Below are 22093 nucleotides of genomic sequence, written 5' to 3'. Positions count from 1 at the left end.
ATACTGGTTTGTACTGGTTTGTACTGGTCTGTACTGGTTTGTACTGGGATTGGGATGAACTGGGAGTGGATTTGGGGCTCTAAAATGGCGAAAAATGGGCACAAAATGGTGAAAAAAATGGGATTTTTGGTGGGCTTTTTCTGCTTTTACTGGTCCTTACGGGTTTGTACTGGTTTATACTGGTTTGTACTGGTTTGTACTGGTTTAAACTGGTTTAAACTGGTCTGTCTGGGCAGTTCTGGGTCCAGGTCCCGCTGGTCCCGCCCGAGGACAGCCGCGATGACGTCATCGCCAACGAGGCCCCGCCCACCGGCGGCGACGAGGAGAACACGTGGGAGTGGTGAGGGGGAACGGGGCAAAACCCGGCGAATTGGGGCAAAAACCGGGGAAATTTTGGGGAAAAATGAGAAATTTTGGGCAAAACGGGAATTTGGGGCTGGGATTCGGGGGTTTGGGGGGAAAAAAAGGGGAAATTTGGGGGGGAAATGGAAATTTTGGGGAAAAGTTGGGAGTTTTTGGGGAGAGGAAAAGGAAAATTTGGAGAAAATTTGGGAATGTAGAGGGAAAAAACCAAAAGGGCGTTTTGGAAAAAAACTTGGGATTTTGGGGATAAAAATGGGGATTTTGAATAAAAATAGGGATTTGGGGGGAAAAAAGGGAATTTGGGGGGGAAATCAGGGGATTTTGGGGTGAATTTGGGGTGAATTTTGGGGTGAATTTGGGCTGTTTTGAGGTGAATTTTGGTGTGAATTTTGGGTATTTTGGGGTGAATTGTGGGTATTTTGGGGTGAATTTTGAGGTGAATTTGAGGTGGATTTTGGGGTGAATTTTGATGAATTTCGGGTGGATTTTTGGGGTGAAGTTTGGCTATTTTGGGGTGAAGTTGGGGTGAATTTTGGGGCGAATTCCGGATATTTTTGGGTGGATTTTGAGGTGAATTTTGGGGTGAATTTGGGCTGTTTTGGGGTGAATTTTGGGGTGAATTTCAGGTGGATTTTGGGGTGAATTTTGGGGTGAGTTTTGGCTGTTTTGGGGTGAATTTTGGGGTGAGTTTTGGGTGAATTGGGGCTGTTTTGGGATGAATTTTGGGGTGAATTTTGGGGTGAATTTCAGGTGGATTTTTGGGGTGAATTCTGGATATTTTTGGATGGATTTTGGGGTGAATTTTGGGGTGAATTTGGGCTGTTTTGGGGTGAATTTTGGGGTGAATTTCAGGTGGATTTTGGAGTGAATTGTGGTGAATTTGGGGTGGATTTTGGGGTGAATTTTGGCTATTTTGGGGTGAATTTTGGGGTGTATTTTGGCTGTTTTGGGGTGAATTTTGGGGCGAATTCTGGATATTTTTGGATGGATTTTGGGGTGAATTTTGGGGTGAATTTGGGCTGTTTTGGGGTGAATTTTGGGGTGAATTTCAGGTGGATTTTGGAGTGAATTGTGGTGAATTTGGGGTGGATTTTGGGGTGAATTTTGGCTGTTTTGGGGTTAATTTTGGGGTGAATTTGGGGCATTTTGGGGTGAATTTTGGGGTGAATTTGGAGTGAATTGGGGCTGTTTTGGGCCGTTCCCCAGAGGTGGCACAACTTCCGCACCCTCCTCGACTACAACAAACGGGTGGCGCTGGGTAAGGGGCGGGGCTTGGCAAAAAGGGGCGGGGGTTTGGCCCAGATGGGCGGGGCTTAGCACACACTACAACAAATGGGTGGCGCTGGGTAAGGGGCGGGGCTAACAGGAAAATGGGCGGGGCCTACAGGAGTGGGGTGGGGCTTAAACCAGAATGGGTGTGGCTTCACCTAGGGGGGTTGTACTGGTCCATACTGGTTTGTACTGGTTTGTACCAATTTGTACTGGTTTGTACTGGTTTGTACTGGGATTGGGATGAACTGGGAGTGGATTTGGGGCTCTAAAATGGCTAAAAATGGGTGGAAAATGGGATTTTTTTGGGTTTTTTTCTCCGTTTTTGGTTCGTACTGGCCCATACTGGTTTGTACTGGTCCATACTGGGATTGGGATGAACTGGGAGCAGATTTGGGGCTTTAAAATGGTGAAAAATGGGCGAAAAATTGGTGGGGAAATGAGATTTTTTCGGGGTTTTTTTTATCGTTATTGGTCCATACTGGTCTGTACTGGTCTGTACTGGTCCATACTGGTCTGTACTGGTCTGTACTGGTTTCCAGCGCTGGAGATCGGGCCGGACCTGCCGTGCCCCGAGGCCCTGGCACACTGGCTGGGCGAACCCGTGCACGCGGCCTTCCTCCCCACCTGCCTCTTCCTCACCAACAAGAAAGGGTTCCCAGTGCTGGGCCGGGGCCACCAGCGCCTGCTGGGACAGCTGCTCAAGGTACTGGTTTGTACTGGTTTGTACTGGTTTGTACTGGGAGGGACCGGGAGGGCGGGAAATGGGGGAAAAGGGCGAAGAAACAGCGAAAAACGGTGAAAAAACGGGGAGAAACGGTGAGGAAATGACCCAGAAAAATGGGACGCGAAGGGTTAAAAATGGGGGAAATGTGGGGAAAAAATGGGGGAAAAATGGCAAAGAAATGAGCGAAAAAATGGGGGAAAAAATGACCAAAAAAAGGGGGGAAAAATGACCCCAAAAAAGGGGAAAAAACGGTGAAAAAATGACCACAAAATGGCGGGGGGGGAAATGACCAAAAAAATAGGGAAAAACGGTGAAAAAATGACCCAAAAATGGGGGGGGGGGGAATGGGAAGAAATGGGGGGAAATAGGGAAAAAATGACCAAAAATGGGGGGAAAATGGTAAAAAACAAAGACCAAAAATGGGGGAAAAAAGGTGAAAGAAATGACCAAAAAATGGGGGGGGGGGGGAAATGGTGAAAAAAATGCCCAAAAATGGGGGGAAAATGGTGAAAAATATGACCAAAACCGGGGAAAAAATGGTGAAAAAAATGACCAAAACCGGGGAAAAAATGGTGAAAAGAATGACCAAAAAATGGGGGGGAAAATGGTGAAAAAGTGACCAAAAAATGGGGGGGAAAATGGTGAAAAAGTGACCAAAAAATGGGGGGAAATGGTGAAAAAGTGACCAAAAAATGGGGAAAAATGGAGAAAAAACTGTGAAAAAATGATGAAAAAATGACCAAAAGTGGGGGGAAAATGGTGAAAAAATGACTGGAAAATGGGGGGAAAATGGTGAAAAAAAATGGGATTTTTTCGGGATTTTTTCGGGGGTTTTTTTGGGATATTTTGCTCCATACTGGTCCATACTGGTTTGTACTGGTTTATACTGGTTTTATACTGGTTTGTACTGCGATTGGGATGAACTGGGAGCGGATTTTGGGCTTTAAAATGGCAAAAAATTGCCAAAAATGGGATTTTGGGGGGACTTCTTGGGGTTTTTTCTCTTTTTTGTAACCATACTGGTTTATACTGGTCTATACTGGTTTATACTGGGATTGGGATGAGCTGGGAGCAGATTTGGGGCTCTAAAATGGCGAAAAATGGGCAAAAAATGGTGAAGAAATGGGATTTTTTCGGGGTTTTTTCTGGGTTTTTTCGGGGTTTTTTTCTGTTTTTTGTAAGTATATAGTCTGTACTGGTTTGTACTGGTCTATATTGGTTTATACTGGGATTGGGATGAGCTGGGAGCGGATTTGGGGCTTTAAAATGGCAAAAAAAATGGGCAAAAAATGGTGAAAAACTGGGATTTTTTGGGGATTTTTTTGGGGTTTTTTCTGCTTTTTGTAAGCATATTGGTCCGTACTGGTTTGTACTGGTTTGTACTGGGATTGGGATGAGCTGGGAGTGGATTTGGGGCTTTAAAGTGGCAAAAAATGGGCAAAAATGGTGAAAAACTGGGATTTTGGGGGGATTTTTTTCGGGGTTTTTTCTGTTGTTTGTGCCCATACTGGTTTGTACTGGTCTGTACTGGTTTGTACTGGTCTGTACTGGTTTGTGCTGGTTTCCCCCGCAGCTGGACGTGCAGATCGTGGTGCAGGGCAGCCCCCGGCACGGCGGGCGCCCCCTGGCCGGGTACCTGCAGTACCTGGAGCACCTGGGCCAGCACCGGCCGCCGCCCTCGGCCTACGAGCTCTACGCCAGGGGCTGCGAGGATTACCTGCAGAGCCCGCTGCAGGTGAGACCAGTTCGGACCAGTTCAAACCAGTTCATCCCAGTTCATCCCAGTAACCCCCCAGTGCAGCCCAGTAACCTCCCAGTAACCAAAACCCCCAAACCAGTAACTCCCAGTACCCAGGATTACCTGCAGAGCCCGCTCCAGGTGAGACCAGTGTGGACCAGTAACCTCCCAGTTCATCCCAGTGCAGCCCAGTCCATCCCAGTGCAGCCCAGTAACCCCCCAGTAACCAAAAACCCCAAACCAGTGACTCCCAGTAAGGGAAAACCCCGAACCAGTAACTCCCAGTTCAAACCAGTTCATCCCAATCCATCCCAGTTTGATCCCAGTCCATCCCAGTTCATCCCAGTCCATCCCAGTTCATCCCGGTTTGATCCCAGTTCATCCCAGTCCATCCCAGTAACCTCCCAGTTCAAACCAGTAACCCACTGGGAACCCCTGAGCCCAAACCAGTAACTCCCAGTAACCCCAAAACCTGTCCCAGTTCAAACCAGTAACTCCCAGTCCATCCCAGTTCCCTCCCAGTATATCCCAGTTTGATCCCAGTATAAACCAGTCCCCTCCCAGTACAAACCAGTATAAACCAGTCCTTCCCAATACAAACCAGTATAAACCAGTCCCCTCCCAGTACAAACCAGTATAAACCAGTCCCTCCCAGTACATCCCAGTTTGATCCCAGTCCCCTCCCAGTACAAACCAGTATAAACCAGTATAAACAAGTATAAACCAGTCCCTCCCAGTCCCTCCAGAACTTTGGAAGAATTTTGGGATTTTTTTGAGCAATTTTTGGGGAAAGTTTTTGGGAATTTTGGGGAAAATTTGGGAAATTTTGGTGTCAATTTTTGGGGAAATTTTGGGAGAATTTTGGGGGAAATTTGGGAAATTCTTGTGTCAATTTTTGGGGAAATTTTGGGGGGAATTTTGGGGGAAATTTGAGAAATTTTTGTGTCAATTTTTGGAGGAATTTTGGGGACAGTTTGGGAAATTTTGGTGTCGATTTTTGGAGGAATTTTGGGGAAATTTTGGGTGGAATTTTGGGTGAAATTTTGGGCGAATTTCTCCAATTTGGGGGGAGTTTTTGGGGTGAATTTTTGGGAATTTTTTGGTGAATTCTGGGTGACTTTTTGCCCATTTCTGGGGTGAATTTTGGGGTGAATTCTGCGGATTTTGGGTCTCGGCAGCCCCTGATGGACAACCTGGAGTCTCAGACCTACGAGGTCTTCGAGAAGGATCCAATCAAATACTGCCAATACCAGCAGGTACTGCCCCCTCATTTGCATCTCATCTGCATACCCCACCCCCTTCCTTCCCCCTTTGCTCCGCCCTCTTTTCCCCTCATTTGCATATTCATGCGGCTAATTTGCATGGGCGCCTCCCTTCTCATTCATCGCCTTGGATCCAACTCTGCCTTAATTTGCATAAATGAATCACTGATTTATGAAAAAAATTTTGCATAAATGAATCACTGATTTATGCAAATTAACCAATGCTGAATTAATCGGCGGCGCAATAATTGATATTGCGGTAAAATAAGAAATAGAATATTTATGATTATAATATTAACAAAATAATTTGTTATTATTATTTTATATTTATATTTAATGCTTTTTTAAAAATTTTAAAATTTTTATTATTATAATTACTTGTATAAATTAGGGGGTAATTAGCATTATTTGATCGGTGTTGATTTGTGTTAATTATTGATTAGTTATAGGTTTGAATACCTTAATTGCTGATTGGCATATTGTGTTTATTTTGCATGTATTTGTGAGTGATTTGCATAATTTAATTGGTGACTTGCATAATTTAGTCAGCTTTTTGTGTGGTTTTCTTTTAATTTGCATAATTTAACAGATGACTTGCATAATTACTGCTTTAATTTGCATAAACACCATTAAATGCAAGCACGTGACAGTCCTTATTTCCATATTCATGACCTTATTTGCATATTAATTATTATAGTTTGTGAAGGTCCGCCCGAAATGAACGGGTGACGAATGATTTTTGGGTGCAAAAATAACCAACACAAGGCACAGGGGTTTTGCAGTAACAAATCAACAAGGTGCAATTTTATTGATTATAACCACAGCTAAATATGCATTTGGTTAAGGGATCTGGGGAAGAGAAGGGTAAGACAAGGAAAAAGGGAGGAAAGGAGGTCAGGGAATGGGGTATAGCTACCAAAACATGATGTCTTCGGGGTCCCACCACCAAAACTCGCTGGTACACGCCTTGGGGAGATCTCAAAGGACAGTCAGACCGAACCCCAGTATATATACTGTTCTTGGTTGGGGGAAGGTAACTGAAATTAGGTTTCCATGGAGGGGAGAAGTCCATTGTTTTCATGGCCGAATGCTCACAGGTACGTTAGGTTTTTCCCACTCCCTGAGTTGGGAGGGGGTACAGTCCCAGTCTCTGGAAGGAGGTTGCCAGGGGGGTGCCATGGGGGTGCCATGGGGGTGCCAATAGGGTGCCAGAGGAATTCTTGGTTCCTTGATGAGAGGATTCTCATCTCAGTTGGTCTGTCACGGTGGTTGAAGACAGGCAAGAGGGGTCTTCTCATGGAGCAGGGGGGGAGCCACCCCAGAGCTCAGTCCAGCCAGGTCAGGAGTTTGGAAGAAAGTCCAGTTCAATTGTCCAGAAAAGGGCAGCATGCCCCCTTCGAGTACAGCATGGCGTGTTCTATAAACATCACTTGTGAACACACTAGATAAGCAGGAGACTTTCTTTCCCAACCGGCTCAGCAGTTTTAACCCTTCGGTAGTTTTTTCTCATGACAATTGTGAGGCAAAAAATGAAGGATTTTCGGATGGATTTCTACAAGTTACATACCGCAACGCTATTTGCTGTGGTATGATCTTAATTTACATTAAAGTCCCTGATTTGCCTAAAATGGTCCTAATTTGCATAGCCACGCCTCTTTTAGAGTCCATTTAAGCTATATATATGCATAATTTGCATAGAAGCACCCCTAATTTGCATAATGCAGCTGTGATTTGCATAACGAGCTCCTCATTTGCATAGATTCAATTTTTTAATTGGCTGAATGAAGCTTTGGTGGGTGTGGCCACTGCTCTCATTTGCATGGCCACGCCCACTGTCTGGGTTAGGGCCGGTGGGGGTGGTTTGGGTGATGCCGTGCCCCTGATTTGCATAAATTGGTGTGTCTTAGCATAAATTTGCATAAATTTACATGATTTCAGGCCATCTTCAAGTGCCTGCAGGACTGAGTGCCTGAGGCGGAGGGCGAGACCAACGTGCAGTGAGTGCCCAAAATGCCCCAAATTTACCCCAAAATTCACCCCAAAATCCCCCAAAATTCACCCCAAAATCCCCCAAATTCACCCCAAAATTCACCCTAAAATGCTCCAAAATTCACCCTAAAATGCCCCAAAATTCACCTCAAAATCCCTGAAATTCACCCCAAAATTCACCCCAAAAATCACCCCAACATTCACCCCAAAATCACCAAAATTCACCCCAAAATCCCTCAAATTCACCCCAAAATTCACCCCAAAATTCAACCTAAAATGCCCCAAAATTCTCCCCAAACCCCCAAATTCACCCCAAAATGCACCCCAAAATCCCTCAAATTCACCCCAAAATTCACCACAAAATTCACCCCAAAATCCACCTCAAATTCACCCCAAAATGCACCCCAAAATCCCCCAAATTCACCCCAAAATCTGCCCCAGCGGTTCCCATTTTTGGGGTGAATTTTCCATTTTTGGGGTGAATTTTCCCATTCTTGAGGTTTGGGTTTTGGGGGTGCTGGAGCCGATTTTGGGGTGAATTTTGGGTCATTTTTGGGTATTTTTGGGTTGGATTTTGGTCAATACCTGCGTTGGATTTTGGGGTGAATTTTGAAGGGTTTGGGTATTTTTCGGGGGGATTTTGGAGTGAATTTTGCTGATTTTGGGGTGGATTTTGAGGTGGATTATGAAGATTTGTGGGAATTTTTGGGGTGGATTTTGGGGTGAATTTTGAAGATTTTTGGGGGTGGATTTTGGGGTGGATTTTGATGAATTTTGGGGTTTTTTTGCTGGGAATTTTTGGGCTTTTTTTGCGTCCCTGACCCGATTTTGGGGTGAATTTTGAAGATTTTTGGGTGGATTTTGGAGGCTTTTGGGTGAATTTTGGGGTGAATTTGGTGGTTTTGGGGTGAATTTTGATGGTTTTGGGTATTTTTGGGGTGGATTTTGGGGTGGATTTTGAAGATTTTTGGGGTGGATTTTGGGGGTGGATTTTGGGGTGGATTTTGATGAATTTTGGGGTTTTTTTTGCTGGGATTTTTTTGGGGGGGTTTTTTGCGTCCCTGACCCGATTTGGGATGAATTTTGACAATTTTGGGATGAATTTGGGTTGAATTTTGGGGGACTTCTTGGGGTGAATTTTAGGGATTTGGTTGGGTTTTTTTTTTGCTTGGATTTTTGGGGGGTTTTGGGTGAATTTTGGGGTGAAATTGGTGGTTTTGGGGTGAATTTTGATGGTTTTGGGTATTTCGGGAGGATTTTGGGGTGAATTTTGGTGATTTTGGGGTGGATTTTGGGGTGGATTTTGAAGATTTTTGGGGGTGGATTTTGGGGTGGATTTTGATGAATTTTGGGGTTTTTTTTTTGCTGGGATTTTTTGGGGTTTTTTTTTTTGCGTTCCTGACCCGATTTTGGGGTGAATTTTGCCAATTTTGGGATCAATTTGGGTTGAATTTCAGGGGATTTCTTGGGGTGAATTTTTGGGATTTGGTTGTTGTTTTTTTTTGCTTGGATTTTTTGGGGGTTTTTGGGTGAATTTTGGGGTGAAATTGGTGGTTTTGGGGTGAATTTTGATGGTTTTGGGTATTTTGGGGGGATTTTGGGGTGAATTTTGGGTGGATTTTGAAGATTTTTGGGTATTTTTTGAGGGGGGGGATTTTGGGGTGAATTTTGTTGATTTTGGGGTGGATTTTGGGGTGGATTTTGAAGATTTTTGGGTATTTTTGGGGTGGATTTTGGGGTGGATTTTGACGATTGTTGGGGGTGGATTTTGATGAATTTTGGGGTTTTTTTTTGCTGGGTTTGTTTTGGGGGGTTTTTTGTGTTCCTGACCCGATTTTCGGGTGAATTTTCACAATTTTGGGGGTTTTTTTGCTGGGAATTTTTGGGCTTTTTTTGCGTCCCTGACCCGATTTTGAGATGAATTTTTAAGATTTCTGGGGGGATTTTGGAGGTTTTTGGGTGAATTTTGGGGTGAATTTGGTGGTTTTGGGGTGAATTTTGATGGTTGTGGAAATTTTTGGGCGGATTTTGAAGATTTCTGGGTATTTTGGGGGGGGATTTTGGGGTGAATTTTGTTGATTTTGGGGTGGATTTTGGGGTGGATTTTGAAGATTTTTGGGAAATTTTGGGGGGGATTTTGGGGTGGATTTTAGGGTGAATTTTGAAGATTTTTGGGGGTGGATTTTGGGGTGAATTTTGAAGATTTTTGGGGGTGGATTTTGATGAATTTTGGGGTTTTTTTGCTGGGATTTTTTTTCGGGTTTTTTGCGTCCCTGACCCGATTTTGGGGTGAATTTTGAAAATTTTTGGGTGGATTTTGGAGGTTTTTGGGTGAATTTTGGGGTGAATTTGGTGGTTTTGGGGTGAATTTTGATGGTTTTGGGTATTTTCGGGGGGGATTTTGGGGTGGATTTTGAACATTTTTGGGGGTGGATTTTGATGAATTTTGATGAATTTTGGTTTTTTTTTTGCTGGGATTTTTTTGGGGGGGGTTTTTGCGTTCCTGACCCGATTTTGGGGTGAATTTTTGGGATTTTGGGATGAATTTGGGTTGAATTTCGGGGGATTTCTTGGGGTGAATTTTTGGGATTTGGTTGGGTTTTTTTTTTGCTTGGATTTTTTGGGGGTTTTTGGGTGAATTTTGGGGTGAAATTGGTGGTTTTGGGGTGAATTTTGATGGTTTTGGGTATTTTGGGGGGATTTTGGGGTGAATTTTGTTGATTTTGGGGTGGATTTTGGGGTGGATTTTGAAGATCAATAACTGATCAGTACTGATCAATGCCCCGCGTGTGGCTCTATGCTGTGGAGAAGAACCCCAACGCCATCATCACGCAAGTATTGATCACCGATAACTGATCGATAATCAATAACCGATAACTGATCAATAGTCAATAACTGATCGATAATCGATAACTGATCAATAACCGATGACTACTGATCAATACCCCGGGTGACGTATTGATCACTGATAACCGATCGATAATCAATAACCGAGAATCGATCAATAATCAATAACTGATTGATAATCGATAACTGATCAATAACCGATCAGTACTGATCAATGCCCCGGGTGACGTATTGATCACCGATAACCGATCGATAATCAGTAACCGATAATCAATCAATAACCGCTGATCCTTGCTGTCAGTGATTATTAATGGTTCTTAATGACAATTAAGGAGCTAATGAGCGCTAATTAGCGCTAATGAGGCCGGAGAGGTGGGGGGGGGGGTTATTAAACACTGGCGTTTGATCACTCCAATGTCAGAATTGATTATTGATTGATTGATTGAATGATTGGCGGGTTATTGATTAATTATTTAATGCTAATTGAGGGCAGTGAGGGCTATCAATGAACTAATTAAGGCTAATGAGGGGTTTTAATGAAGCAATTAAGGCTCATTAGGAGTGGAGAAGGGTCACGGGGGTAGGATGGGGGTTATTGATCACCGATATTTTATTGATGCCTTATTAGAATTAGTTCAGATTGATTGGGGGTTATTAACGATTATTAATGAGCTAATGAATTTTAATCGAGGCTAAGGAGTGGTATTAATGAATTATTAATGCTAATTGGGAGGGGAAAAGTGCCCTGGGGGGTTTGGGGAAGGTTATTGATCACCAATATTTTATTGATCCGTTATCGGAATTAATGATTGATTCATGAGAGACTTATTAAAGGCTAATAATGAACTAATTAATGTTAATAACTGTAATTCAGGCTATTAATGAACCAATTAAGGCTAATTAAGAGTGGGGAAAGTGGCCTGGTTGGGGGGTTTGGGGAGGGTTATTGATCACCGATATCTCAATGATCCCCTATGGGAATTCCATAGGGATTGACTGCGGGGTCATTAACAATTATTAACGAGCTAATTAATGTTAATTGAGGCTAATGAGTGCCACTAATGAGTTATTAATGCTAATTAAGAGCGGGAAAGTGGCCTGGTTGGGGGGGTTTGGGGAGGGTTATTGATCACAGATATCCCAATGATCCCCTATAGGAATTCCATGGGCATTGATTGCCGGGTAATTAACGATTATTAACAAGCTAATTGCTGTTGATTGCCGCTAATTAGGCTGTTGAACTGCCAGTGGGAGGAGTAGGGCTTTTTTATTAGTTAGCAAGCTGTGCACACAATCCCAGTGTTGTACAGCTTCCTTCTTCACCTTTCTGATGCTGCCGCTCTCTCCGGCTCCCGGAGGCGAAGAAGCGGCTTCTTCGCGCAAAGATGATTTTGCCAGTCACAGTGCTCACCTTAGCGAGGCTTCTGCAGAAAGACGACAGGGAGCGGTGCTTAGCTCCGGAGAGCATCGTACATTCGTCTTTAGCGTCTCTTCTCGTCTACATCTTAGCAGAAAGTATTTCTACTATTTCTGGCAAGGAGAATCTGTTCCAGCACAGAAAACATCTCCCATCAAGTTCTAGACATTGCACGGAGGTCTGCCAAGTGTTTGACAAGAAAAAAAGAAAAGTTGTCCAAAACAGATTCCAATCGAATGTTCATGTGATTGGAAATGTCAGGAAACTGTTAAAGTACTGTTTTCTATCAGTTGGCAAGCTGCGCACACAATCCCAGTGTTGTACAGCTTCCTTCTTCACCTTTCCGAAGGTGCCGCTCTCTCCGGCTCCTGGAGGCCGAGAAGCGGCTTCTTCGCGCAAAGACGATTGTACCGGTCACAGTGCTCTCCTTAGCGAGGCTTCTGCCGAAAGACGCCCGGGAGCGGCGCTTAACTCCGGAGAGCATCGTACCTTCGTCTTTAGCGTCTTTTGTGGTCCACATTTAGCAGAAATATTTCCACTATGTTTGGCAAAGGAAAAACTGTGCCAGCACAGAAAACATCTCCCATCGTGATCTAGATTTGCTCGGAGGTCTGCCGAGTGTTTAGCAAGAAGAAAAGAAAAGTTGCCCAAATCAGCTTCCAATCCAATGTTCATGTGTTTGGAAAAGTCAGGAGAGTGCAAAGGTACTGTTTTCTATCAGTTGGCAAGTTGCGCACACCATCCCAGTGTTGTACAGCTTCCTTCTTCCCCTTTCCGAAGCTGCCGCTCTCTCCGGTTCCCGGAGGCGAAGAAGCGACTTCTTCGTGCAAAGACGATTGTACCGCTCACAGTGCTCTCCTTAGCGCGGCTTCTGCCGAAAGACGCCCGGGAGCGGTTCTTAAATGTGGACAGCATCGTACCTTCGTCTTTAGTGTCTTTTGTAGTCGACATCTTAGCAGAAAGCTTTTCCACTATGTCTGGCTATGGAAAACTGTGCCAGCACAGAAAACATCTCCCATCGCGTTCTAGACATTGCACGGAGATCCTCCAAGTGTTTGGAATGAAAAAAAGAAAAGTTGTCCAAAACAGCTTCCAATCGAATGTTCATGTGATTGGAAAAGTCAGGATATTGCAAAGGTACTGTTTTCTATCAGTTGGCAAGTTGCGCACACCATCCCAGTGTTGTACAGCTTCCTTCTTCACCTTTCCAAAGGTGCCACTCTCTCCTGCTCCTGGAGGCGAAGAAGCGGCTTCTTCGCGCAAAGACGATTGTACCGGTCACAGTGCTCTTCTTAACGGTGTTTCTGCGGAAGGCCCCCGGGAGCGGCCCTTAGCTCCGGAGAGGATCGTACCTTCGTCTTTAGCATCTATTGTAGTCTACTACTTAGCAGAAAGCTTTTCCAATATGTCTGGCAAGGCGAATCTGTGCCAGCAAAGAAAACATTTCCCATCGTGTTCTAGACATTGCACGGATGTCTGCCAAGTGTTTGGCAAGAAGAAAAGTTGTCCAAAACAGCTTCCAATCGAATGTTCATGTGATTGGAAAAGTCAGGAAAGTTGCAAGGTACTGTTTTCTATCAGTTGGCAAGCTGCACACACAATCCCAGTGTTTTACAGCTTCCATCTTCACCTTTCCGAAGGTGCCACTCTCTCCTGCTCCTGGAGGCGAAGAAGCGGCTTCTTCGCGCAAAGACGATTGTACCGCTCACTGTGCTCTCCTTAGCGTGGCTTCTGCCGAAAGACGCCTGGGAGCGTCGCTTAACTCCGGAGAGCATCGTACCTTCGTCTTTAGCGTCTTTTGTGGTCTACATTTAGCAGAAATATTTCCACTATGTTTGGCAAAGAAAAACAGTGCCAGCACAGAAAATACCTCCCATCGTGATCTAGATTTGCTCGGAGGTCTGCCGAGTGTTTAGCAAGAAGAAAAGAAAAGTTGCCCAAAACAGCTTCATATCGAATGTTCATGTGATTGGAAAAGTAAGAGATGGCAAAGGTACTGTTTTCCATCTGTTGGCTGTGGAGAGTATTATTAATAATTGGTTAGCTGAGAAAGGCCACGCTGAAATAATGCCGCTGGTTAAGCTGAAGGAGAAAAGCCAGCAGTCAGCAAGCTAAAAGGAAAGGTCAGCAGTGACCTTGCTGCAATATGAGGAGAGGGAGTAGAGATTAGTCCTGAATATATCCTGAGAATATGTGAAAAGTATCAAAAGTAGAACCATAGGAATGCAGAAGTAGGCGTAGGTGCTGATATGTAACTGACCAATCCTAAACTCAATTTTGCAATATGTATGAAGCTCATTATGAACTATATTTAACCCGCTGTACTGATCAATAAAATTGGGCCTGTGATGATCAAATTGATGTCTGGGTCTCCTTCCATCGACAGTTGGAAAGTTGCGCACACAATCCTAATGCTGTACAGCTTCCTTCTTCTCCTTTCCGAAGCTGCCACTCTCTCCGGCTCGCAAAGGCGAAGAAGAGGCCTCTTCTCTCAAAGACGATTGTGCCGCTCACAGTGCTCTCATTGGGGCGGCTTCTGTCGAAAGACGCCCGGGAGTGGCTCTTAGCTCCGGAGAGAATCGTACGTTCATCTTTAGCGTCTTTTGTGGTCTACATCCTAACAGAAAGTGTTTCCACTATGTGTGGCAAGGAAAAACTGTGCCAGCACAGAAAACATCTCCCATCTTGTTCTAGACATTGCACGGAGGTCTGCCAAGTGCTTGGCATGAAGAAAGGAAAAGTTGTCCAAAACAGCTTCCAATCGAATGTTCATGTGATTGGAAAAGTCAGGAAAGTTGCAAGGTACTGTTTTCTATCAGTTGGCAAGCTGCGCACACAATCCCAGTGTTGTACAGCTTCCTTCTTCACCTTTCCAAAGCTGCCGCTCTCTCCAGCTCCCGGAGGCGAAGAAGCGGCTTCTTCGCGCAAAGACGATTGTGCCGCTCACAGTGCTCTCCTTAGCGCGGCTTCTGCCGAAAGACGCCCGGGAGCGGCTCTTAAATGTGGAGAGCATCGTACCTTCGTCTTTAGCGTCTTTTGTAGTCTACATCTTAGCAGAAAGCTTTTCCACTATGTTTGCCTAGGAAAAACTGTGCCAGCACAGAAAACATCTCCCATCGTGTTCTAGACGTTGCACGGAGGTGTGCCGAGTGTTTGGCAGGAAGAAAAGAAAAGTTGACCAAAACAGCTTCCAATCGAATGTTCATGTGATTGGAAAATCAGGAAAATGTTAAAGTACAGTTTTCTATCAGTTGGCAAGCACACAATCCCTGTGTTGTACAGCTTCCTTCTTCACCTTTCCGAAGCTGCTGCTCTCTCTGGCTCCTGGAGGCCAAGAAGCAGCTTCTTCGCGCAAAGACGATTGTACCAGTCACAGTGCTCTCCTTAGCAAGGCTTCTGCCGAAAGACGCCCGGGAGCGGTTCTTAGCTCCGGAGAGCATCGTACCTTCGTCTTCAGCCTCTTTTGTAGTCTACACCTGAGCAGAAAGGTTTTCCACTGTGTCTGGCAAGGAAAAACTGTGTCAGCACAGAAAACATCTCCCATCGTGTTCTAGACGTTGCACGGGGGTCTGCTAAGTGCATGGCATGAAGAAAGAAAAAGTTGTCCAAATCAGCTTCCAATAGAATGTTCATGTGTTTGGAAAAGTCAGGAGATTGCAAAGGTACTTTTTTCTATCAGTTGGCAAGCTGCGCACACAATCCCAGTGTTGTACAGCTTCCTTCTTCACCTTTCCGAAGCTCCCGCTCTCTCCGGCTCCTGGAGGCGAAGATGCGGCTTTTTCGCGCAAAGGCGATTGCGCCGCTCACAGTGCTCTCCTTAGCGCGGCTTCTGCCGAAAGACGTCCGGGAGCGGCTCTTAGCTCCGGAGAGCATTGTACCTTCGTCTTTAGCGTCTTTTGTGGTCTACCACCTAGCAGAAAGCACAGAAAACATCTCCCATCGTGTTCTACACGTTGCAGGGAGGTCTGCCAAGTGTTTGTCAAGAAGAAAAGAAAAGTTGTCCAAAACAGCTTCCAATCGAATGTTCATGTGTTTGGAAAAGTCAGGAGAGTGGTAAGGTACTGTTTTCTATCAGTTGGCAAGTTGCGCATGCAATCCCAGTGTTGTACAGCTTCCTTCTCCTCCTTTCCGAAGCTGCTGCTCTCAGGGTCTCCAGAAGGCCAAGAAGCGGCTTTTTGGTGCAAAGACAATTGTGCCGCTCACAGTGCTCTCCTTTGCTAAGCCTAGGTTGAATTACCTGCCTCCAATCTCAGCTAGGGACATGGTATTTTAAACCAGGAAGCCCCGAGCTCCAGGCACACGGTCCCTGTGAAAGGCATCCCAAGGCGAGTACAAAAGTGCAACAACATGGCAGCTTTCACAGGTTTTTCCTTGGCACCATCCCTATGCCAAGGCTGATTTATCTGCCTAGGGTTAGAGTCAGGGTTCCGCCTAGGGTTAGGAATTTTTTATCCAGGAAGCCCTGAGTTCCAGGCTTACTGCAGCTGCCAAAGGCATCCCAAGGGGAGAGCAAAAGTGCCACAACATGGCTGTCTCCACAGCTTTTTCCTTGGCATAATTCCTAAATCCAGGCTGATTTAAATGACCAGTGTTAGGGTTAGGATTAGGGTTACGTCTAGGTGTAGAGCTTTTTAAACCAGTAAGCTCTGAGCTCCAGGCACACGGCAGCTGCGAAAGGCATCCAAAGGGCAGCACAAAAGTGCCAGAAAATGGCTGCCTCTACACGTTTTCATTGGCACCATTGCTAAACCAAGGCTGAATTACCTGCCTCCAGTCTCAGCTAGGGACATGGTTTTTTAAACCAGGAAGCCCTGAGATCCAGGCACACGCCATCTGTTAAAGGTATCCCAAGGGGAGCACAAAAGTGACACAACTTGGCTGCCTCCACTGCTATTTCCACGAGACCATCCCGAACCATAGGCTGATTTTGCTTCCTAGGGTTAGGGTTAGAGTTACGCCTAGGGTTAGTGTTTTTTTAACCAGAAAGCCCTGAGTTCCAAGAACACAGCAGCTGCGAAGGACTACCCAAGAGGAGCGGAAAAGTGCCACAACATGGCTGCCTCCAGCGCTTTTTCCTTGGGACCATCATGGACCCTAGGCTGATTTACTTGCCTCCAGTTGCACCTATGGTCACGCCAAGGGATAGGGATTTTAAATCAGTAAACCCTGAGCTCCAGACCCAGTGCAGCTGCAAAAGGCTTCCCAAGGGCAGTTAAAAATTTCCTCAACATGCTCCCTCCAGCGCTTTTTTCCTTGGGAACATCCCTATACCTAGGCTGATTTATCTGCCTAGGGTTAGGGTTAGGGTTCACCTACGGATAGGATGTTTTCAAACAGGAAGCCATGAGTTCCAGGGGCACTGCAGCTGCCAAAGGCATCCCAAGGGGAAAGCAAATGTGCCACAACTTGGCTGTGACCAGAGCTTTTTCCTTGGGACCATCCCGAAACGAAGGCTGATTTAAAAGCCTCCAGTTAGGGCTAAAGTAGTGGATTTTAAACCAGGAAGCCCTGTGCTCCAAGCACACTGCAGCTGTTCAAGGCATCCCAAGGGGAGTACAAAAGTGCAACAACATGGCAGCTTTCACAGCTTTTTCCTTGGCACCATCCCTATACCTAGGCTGATTTATCTGCCTAGGGTTAGGGTAAGGATTCAGCCTAGGGCTTGGATTTTTTTAACCAGGAAGCCCTGAGTTCCAGGCTTACTTCATCTGCCAAAGGCATCCCAAAGGGAGTGCAGAAGTGCCACAACATGGCTGCTTTCACGGCTTTTCCCTTAGGAAGAACCCTAATACCCGGCTGATTTACCTTCCTAGGGTTACTGTTAGGCTTAGGCCTAGGACTTTTAAAACCAGGAAGCCCTGGGCTCCAGGCACACTGCAGCTGCGAAAGGCATCCCAAGGGGAGCGCAAAAGTGACACAACTTGGCTGCCACCACTGATATTTCCATGAGAGCATCCCGAACCATAGGCTGATTTTCCTTCCTAGGGTTAAGGTTTGAGTTACGCCTAGGGTAAGGGTTCTATTAACCAGAAAGCCCTGAGTTCCAAGAACACAGCAGCTGCGAAGGACTAGCCAAGAAGAGCGCAAAAGTAGCACAACATGCCTGCCTCCACAGCTTTTTCCTTGGGGACATGCCTAATTCCTGGCTGATTTGCCTTTCTCGTCTTAGGGTTGGGGTTCAGCCTAGGGCTAGGATTTTTTTAACTAGGAAGCCCTGAGTTCCAGGCTTACTTCATCTGCCAAAGGCATCCCAAAGGGAGTGCAGAAGTGCCACAACATGGCTGCTTTCACGGCTTTTCCCTTAGGAAGAACCCTAATACCCGGCTGATTTACCTTCCTAGGGTTACTGTTAGGCTTAGGCCTAGGACTTTTAAAACCAGGAAGCCCTGGGCTCCAGGCACATGCAGCTGTTAAAGGCATCCCAAGAGAGCCGCAGAAGTGACACAACTTGGCTGCCTCTGCTGCTATTCTCATGAGACCATCCCGAACCATAGGCTGATTTTCCTTCCTAGGGTTAAGGTTTGAGTTACGCCTAGGGTAAGGGTTCTATAATCCAGAAAGCCCTGAGTTCCAAGAACACAGCAGCTGCGAAGGACTACTCAAGAAGAGCGCCAAAGTAGCACAACATGCCTGCCTCCACAGCTTTTTCCTTGGGGACATGCCTAATTCCTGGCTGATTATCCTTTCTCGTCTTAGGGTTGGGGTTCGGCCTAGGGCTAGGATTTTTAAAATCAGGAAGCCCTGAGTTCCAGGCACACTGGAGCTGTGAAAGGCATCCAAAAGGGAGTGCAAAAGTGCCACAACATGGCTGCTTTCACGGCTTTTTCCTTGGCAAGAAGCCTAACACCAGGCTGATTTGCCTTCCCAGGGTTACTGTTAGGCTTAGGCCTAGGGCTAGGATTTTTAAAACTAGGAAGCCCTTAGCTCCAGGCACACTGCAGCTGTTCAAGGCATCCCAAGAGGGCCGCAGAAGTTACACAACTTGGCTGCCTCTGCTGCTATTCTCATGAGTCCATTCCGAACCATAGGCTGATTTTCCTTCCTAGGGTTAGGGTTAGAGTTACGCCTAGGGTTAGTGTTTTTTTAACCAGAAAGCCCTGTGTTCCAAGAACACAGCAGCTGCGAAGGACTACCCAAGAGGAGCGGAAAAGTGCCACAACATTGCTGCCTCCAGCGCTTTTTCCTTGGGACCATCATTGAACCTAGGCTGATTTACTTGCCTCCAGTTGCACCTATGGTCACGCCAAGGGATAGGGATTTTAAATCAGTAAACCCTGAGCTCCAGACCCAGTGCAGCTGCAAAAGGCTTCCCAAGGGCAGCCAAAAATTGCCTCAACATGCTCCCTCCAGTTCTTTTTTCCTTGGGAACATCCCTATACCCAGGCTGATTTATCTGCCTAGGGTTAGGGTTAGGGTTCAGCCTAGAGATAGGATTTTTTCAAACAGGAAGCCCTGGGCTCCAGGCACACTGCAGCTGTTAAAGGCAGTGTTCTACGTCAACTGCAACTTAGTCTGAAATAAATGCTTTTTCCCTGAGAGCATCTGAGAGGTTTTCATGAAGCACTGATATCTGACATTTGCAATTTTGAATAGGGGAGGAGAAAGAAAATGGGAAGAAGTTTTTAATTTTAGTGGTTTCCATTTTAATTTCCGTACACTTTTTCAAAACTTGTCAGCTCAAATGCGCATCAACATCTTTTAGTCATCTGTAAGTCAGTATTCATATAAAATGTGCTTCAAATCAAAAGAATTTCAAATTTGCACTCCAAATTTCTATGCCTAGATTTATGATTTCCTACACATCTTAGATGAAAGGAAGGCCTTTTTTACTGTGGGAGTGCTGGAACACTGGAACAGGTTGCCCAGGGAAGTTGTGGGTGTCCCATCCCTGAAAGTATTCAAGGTCAGCTTGGACGGGGCTTGGAGCAGCAACAAAGGAGAAGCTTGATGGTAGAGAAACAAAGTTGGACTATAGAAGAAACTGGGATTGAAGTATAGGAGCAAGTTTTCTCTCAGCTCTTGGGGTAAATTCAAAGTTGTACAAAATTACATTTATCTGTGCTATTCACTACTGTAACAGAAATGTTCATGAAAACTGTACAGAAGATAGCAAATTTTAAAAGAGATAAGAATTACAGCATAAAATCCATGGGATGGGTTACAACATGAGACACTCTCTAAGAGAAAATCTCTGTGTTTCAGCACTTCATCATGGTAAGATTTCATGAAGTGCCAAAGAAGGCGGCAAAATATCATTCGGGACGTTATTTCCTGGAATTCAGCCTGGCCATTAGTAGGAACTGGGTTTGAACACATCATGTAGATATACCACACACACTTTCCCTTCACTGAAAAATGACTGTTTACAACGAAGAAGCAATTGACGATCAAAATTGATTGAAAGCATCTTAAACATGTCAAGTATTTCATTGTAGATGATCTGTGATCCAAATGCTTCTTCCACCTTCGAGAGGGACAGAACAATTCTTCCATATCATGATGGTTTAAAATTGTATCAACCAATGTTTTCTGCTGAAAAGATAGCATCTATTTTTTTCTATTTTTGGAAGAAAATATTCCTAGACATACAACAGGTGAGAACTAAGTAATTTTAAAGAAACAAATGAAAAGAAAATATTCTGTAAATAGAATGAAATGAAAAGCTGTGTTTTAAATAGGAGCTAAATATGAAACAGAATTTTTGTACCAGGCATTTGAATTACTGCACCAGCTCTTTTGCCCATCAAGAGAGGCGTTTAGCATTTCAGTCTTTTCCAAGGTGTTCATGATCTGCTATGCTGATCTCTGTGTGTGCCTAGGTGTGTGTGGAAGGGGGAGCATGTGAAGGGGAGTGTGTATGTTTGCTTTACAATTGTTGTGGCAGATTCATGCCTCAGCTCCACATTTTGTTTTAGAAAGGTCACACAGAGTGGATATGAAGTTTACTATCAACAAGAGATCAATTCCCAAATCATCCATTTGACTCTACCTTATAAATCATGTGCTTTGTTGCATATTTTATCAAATCTACTTTCAAGCCAGATGGAGGAAGGAGGATGTGGGAATCCCTCCACCATCTTGCAACTTTTATGCAAGTAGGTTTTCAAGAAAATCATCATTTCTCTTTGAAATATGTCTGGAACAGGCATGATGGTAGTGTCAACCTGTTGGAGTTTTTGTTGCTGGAAGAAGTTATACAAAAGGATTGGTTTTTACATTGACCAGTTACTGAATCAAGCGCAGGAATACATTGGAAATTCAACTGGGGCTTCCTTTCCCCAGCAGACTACTTCTAGAACGAGCTTGTACACTGAAGCTTACTCTTTTGCCCTCTTTTTGTTTCTTTCCTATTTTCTTGGCTTCTTTGCCACTCTCTAGACAATTTTGGAACTTTTTTCCCAACTCAAATGGTTTCAATAGTCTGATTGTGATCATACATTTTTACAAGGAATTTTTAAAATCTTTCCTCCAGTTAAGAAAGTCAAGGACTTAGGTCTTTTTCTTCCTTATCAATAGTGCAATGAAATTGATAAGTAAAGACCAACTCTTTTTGTTTTTAACCCAAGCAGATAATTCCCATCCATTCATCCATTTGGTGGACCAATAGTTGCCATTCTGATGGAAGTTGTCACTTCTTAACAATAGGCATTCTGTGACTATGTTGACAGCACTTTGGGTGAAGATCCTAACTGGTCTTAGATACACATAGGGAGAAATTTGCTCAGCCAGTGTCAGTCTTAAGCATGCGTATCAGAAGATCTTTCTAGAGCTGGGAATTTTCCCATGAAAGGGATTCAGTTAGAGAAGAGACACTTGCCCCAGAGGTTTACATTCTTCTTGAAGACTGCTTAAGGAACTTAGATGCCATGTCCATTTGGATCTGTGTCTGCACAGAACTTTGTCATGCCAGTGCTTGAAATGCATCTTGAAGAGAATTCACTAGCACAGAATGAATGAGAGTGGAAGGGGTTGGTGGGGCTAACCAGGCCCAACCCCCCTGCCTAAACCAGGATACCTAGAGCCTCTTGCCCAGGATTCTATCTGGGTGTACTTTTAATGTCTTCAAAGATCCAGGCTCCACAATCTTTCTGGGCAGTCTGTGCCGTGGTTCAGTCACCCTCACAGTAAAGAATCATTTACTGATGTTCAAAGGCAATCTCATGTATTTCAGTGTGTGCCCACTGCCTCTTGTCTTTTCACTCAGCATCACTGAAAAGACACTGATTCCCTCCCCTTTGCACTATTGCTTCCATATGGATGTGTGCTGCCATGTAGAGATATGTCAAAAACCTCCCTGAAGCCCAGGCAGATAATATTCCCTTCATCTACCAGTCAAGTTGATTCATCAGAGGAGTTTAAAGTTATGTTCAGCATGAAATGCCCCTGAAAAATCATGCTAACTACATTATTTTGTCGTTTTTCATGTGCCTGGAAAGGTTTTCCATGAAGGGCTGCTTCATCAACTTCCTGGGGATAAAAAA

Source organism: Ammospiza caudacuta, chromosome 23 (genome assembly GCF_027887145.1).
Source record: "Ammospiza caudacuta isolate bAmmCau1 chromosome 23, bAmmCau1.pri, whole genome shotgun sequence".
In the NCBI taxonomy this organism is placed as follows: Eukaryota; Metazoa; Chordata; class Aves; order Passeriformes; family Passerellidae; genus Ammospiza; species Ammospiza caudacuta.
This window is presented reverse-complemented; position numbering follows the sequence as displayed.